Raw genomic sequence first — 4290 nt, 5'->3', positions numbered from 1 at the left:
ATGAACACGTATGCAAATGCAATGCACATGATGACATGATATGAGATGCATGAAAACGAAAACAACACACGGAGACAAAGACCCGAACCCGAGAGAAAAAAAAATAACTTAACGCCGGAAACGGCAAGAGTTGGATACAAATTTGGAAATTCATATCTGGGGCGTTACAACAGGCTAATGAAATGGCAAAAAGATAGTCAAGAAGTGTGAAGGCTGCCAGTTTTACTCAAACATGTCCCACAAGCCTGCATCAGCCTTGAAGACTATTCCACTCGTCTGGCCGTTTGCTGTGTGGGGACTAGACATGATTGGGCCTCTAAGGACTGATAGAAGTGGCTTCACTCATCTGCTTGTGGCCGTCGACAAGTTCACTAAGTGGATCGAAGCTAAACCTATCAAGAATCTTGACTCAAGCACAACCACTCAGTTTTATCAGAGAGTTGGTGTTCCGATACGGAGTTCCGCACATCATCATCACACACAACGGCTCAAACTTTGATTCTGATGTTCAGAGCATTCTGCGCTTCCTAAGGTACTCGGGTTGACTACGCATTCGTTGCCCACCTGTAGTCGAACGTACAAGCCGAAAGAGCAAATGGTCTGATCCTCCAAGGACTGAAACCCCGATTGATGTGTGACCTCAAACATGCAGCTGAAGCTTGGGTGACCGAGTTGCCATCTGTTCTATGGGGATTGAGGATGACTCCCAACCGGTCGACATATCGAACCCCTTTCTTCATGGTGTACAGGGCTGAAGCCGTGCTTCCAAGTGATCTGCAACACAATGCTCCCTGAGTGGAACTCTTCTCAGAAGACGAGACAGAGCAAGCACGCCAGGACGCTCCTGGAGGAAGAACGAGAGATGGATTTGATCCGGCGACCATCTATCGGCAAGACCTACGTCGATTCCACGCCCGAAATGTCAAAGGTCGAGCATTTCAAGAAGGAGATCTGGTGCTCCGAGTGGATCAACAACGACCCCATAAGCTCGCCCCTGCCTGGGAAGGACCCTTCATCGTCACCAAGGTGCTCCACAATGGGGCATATCACATTTACAACGTATCCAAGAAGAAAGACGAACTGCGCTCTTGGAATGCGGATCTGCTCCACCGCTTTTATACCTAAACACTCGGATAGTCGAGATGTAATAAGAGTACTTTTCAGATTGTTTATCAAAGACATGATTTCTGGAGTCTCCTAATGATTGTTTTTCACATAAACATGTGTCCAAATCCCCCAGTGGGTGGCTTAGCTGCGAACCAGATTCGCCTAAGTTTCAAAAATACTCTGAGTGGAGAGCAATCCTCCCACTCGGGGGCTTAGCTGCGAACCAGATTCGCCTAAGTTTCAAAAACATTCTGAGTGGTGAGCAATCCTCCCACTCGGAGGCTTAGCTACGAACCAGATCCGCCTAAGTTTCAAAAACATTCCGAGTGGAGAGCAATCCTCCCACTCAAGGGCTTAGCTGCGAACCAGATTTGCCTAAGTTTCAAAACATTCCGAGTGGAGAGCAATCCTCCCACTCGGGGGCTTAGCTACGAACTAGATTCGCCTAAGTTTCAAAACATACTCCGAGTGAAGAGCAATCCTGTCACTCGGGGACTTAGATGTGAGCCAGATTCGCCTAAGTTTCATAACATACTCCAAGTGAAGAGCAATCCTCTCACTCGGGGGCTTAGCTGTGAGCCAGATTTGCCTAAGTTTCAAAACAGACTCCAAGTGAAGAGAAATCCTCTCACTCGGGGGCTTAGCTGCGAGCCCGCACTCACCTAAGTTTCAAATATACTCCGAGTGAAGAGCAATCCTCTCACTCGGAGGCTTAGCTTCGATCCCGTACTCGCCTAAGTTTCAAATATACTCCGAGTGAAGAGCAATCCTCTCACTCGGAGGCTTAGCTGCGACCCCGTACTCGCCTAAGTTTCAAATATACTCCGAGTGAAGAGCAATCCTCTCACTCGGGGGCTTAGTTGTGACCCCGTACTCGCCTAAGTTTCAAATATACTCCAAGTGAAGAGCAACCCTCTCACTCGGGGGCTTCGCTGTGACACCATACTCGCCTAAGTTTCAAAGACATTCCGAGTGAAGAGCAATCCTCCCACTCGGAAGGAGCAATACGCAAGTACAACGAGGTGCACTCTGAGCTGCACCACAAGTACAACCTCCGATCCACCCCATACTCGGGGACTTAGCCGTGAACCAGCTTTGCCTAAGTTAAAAAATCCAAGTACATTGGAGGCAAGAAAGCTGCATTCAGATAAAACAACCAAGTTCAGATAAATCCAGCAAAGTTTAGAACCACAAGCAAAAGTATTCGTGTGTCAGGCTCGAAAGAATTTAACGGTTACATAATCACTCGGCATTCTGAGGCAAATATATTCAAATCTTCAAGTTTTTCATTCGGTAGGAGGAGGGCTTGCTGGCTCGACGAAGGTGTCCAGGTCAATACCGTCGGTGATCCAAGTGGCTGCGTCGATGAAAGTCTCCATAAAGTCTTCAAACTGGAGCTTCTTTGTGTTAGCCACATGGAGAGCCTTCAGCTTGTCCTCCCTAGCCTCCTTGCAATGGACTCGCATGAGTGATAGGGCCACATCGGCTCCAAAACGAGCAGGTGACTTCTTCCAAGCTTGCATTCGACTAGGGATGTCATTAAGGAGAGTCATCAAAGACTCGAGATCATTTTGAAGATCGTCCTCTGGCCATAGCTCCTTGTCCACCCGAGTTAGCGCGACCTTAAACCGAGTGATATAGCCCAATACATTGGGAAGGCGAGATTCCAGTCGCAACACATTCATTTCAGCTTCGTCTCCGATAGGAGAGTTGATGGGGTCCAAATCCGTCTCGATCCGCCCAGTTTCCTCCTCAAAATTTTGGCAGAACTCTGCACGGAGGGGAGAAAGTAATGAATTGGCAGCAACATTGTGAGGAAATTCTTTGAAATCAGTCGGGTGAAGAAAGGTACCTTCGAGCATGAGGAATATCTTCTTGGCAAGGCCTCCCAGATTGACCTCCAATTCATCCCTCTTCCGAGTGAGCGCCTCCACCTTGTCAGCCAGGACCACCTTCTCCTCCCTTCAGCTGCGCAGTTTCTTTCTTCGCCTCATCAATGACAGTCTTCAGCTTGGCATTCTCCTCCTCCAAATTACAGACTGAAGCTAACTTCCTATCAGAAAGTTCAGTCTTCTCACGCGTCGTCCTCTGCACCCCCACAAGGTCAAGGTTCTTCTGCTCCAAAGCCTGGTTCATTTTGTCTAAAGAAACAACATTCCTCAGTCGGGCTTGGAGTTGACGGTTTTCACTACACACATCTGTTCGAGTGGGATCACTCACTCGTCTCAAAAGAGGATGGAAAAGGGAAAAGTAACAAGGCATGCAGTCGACAATTCGTCACCTCCCATGATTGCCACTTCATCTTGAGCCTTCTTCACATTCTCCTTGGCCAGATCTAGGTCAAGCTTGAGCTGGATTTTCTCCTGTTCCAAAGCAGCATACTGAGTCCCAAGCTCACAAGATTTCTGCAATCAACAACAAGACAAATCAATCAACGGAAACAAAGATCAGTTATTTCCGAGTGAAAAAATCGCAAAATCAATTGGCTATGACAAAAGAGTTCTAAGACTACCACCGAATCAAACATTCAACAGCAGTCTCGGGGACTACGCCTAGTGGGTGCACTTAGCATGCCCCCACTGGTTTGATTTCCCACTTGGCACGGTCCGCCCAGCCCGAGTGGAAGGAGCAAAAAACATTTATTCTCAGACCATCATCGACTGCCCGCAGTCGACAGCGGACTCGGGACTACACCCAGTGGGTGCACTCAGTGTGCCCCCACTGGACCAAGATCTCACTCGACATGACCTGTATAAACTTGAGTGAAAGAGCTACACAGCTACGTGAAAAACACCCAGTGGGTGTACAGATGCAAGGCTCAGACCCATGATAGATACACAATGAAAGTTCCAAAACGGACATCTTACGAATAATAAAGCAGTGGTTTTCAAGAAACATGTCCTAACAGAGCAAGGATGAAGCTGGAAAAGCCAATCGGAAATCAACTTATAGTCCCACTTACTCGAACATTAGCTTGGAGAGCATAGTTGGCGTCGTAGGCGGCCTTGTTGGTGTCAAACACCACCTTCAGTCGGTCCATCATCAGACCCGCCTAGATCATGGCTTCCTTGGCGGCTCCTACTTGGTCCTCCAGGACATGATGCATAACAAATGGAGCTGATGATGTGGTCAGTGGAGTCGGAGCTTGAGGTGATGTAGTCAGACCAGAAGTCTGAACAGTAG

This window comes from Triticum aestivum, chromosome 3A (assembly GCF_018294505.1).
Source record: "Triticum aestivum cultivar Chinese Spring chromosome 3A, IWGSC CS RefSeq v2.1, whole genome shotgun sequence".
Lineage (NCBI taxonomy): Eukaryota > Viridiplantae > Streptophyta > Magnoliopsida > Poales > Poaceae > Triticum > Triticum aestivum.
The sequence above is the reverse complement of the archived record's forward strand: the minus strand, read 5'-3'. Positions refer to the sequence as shown.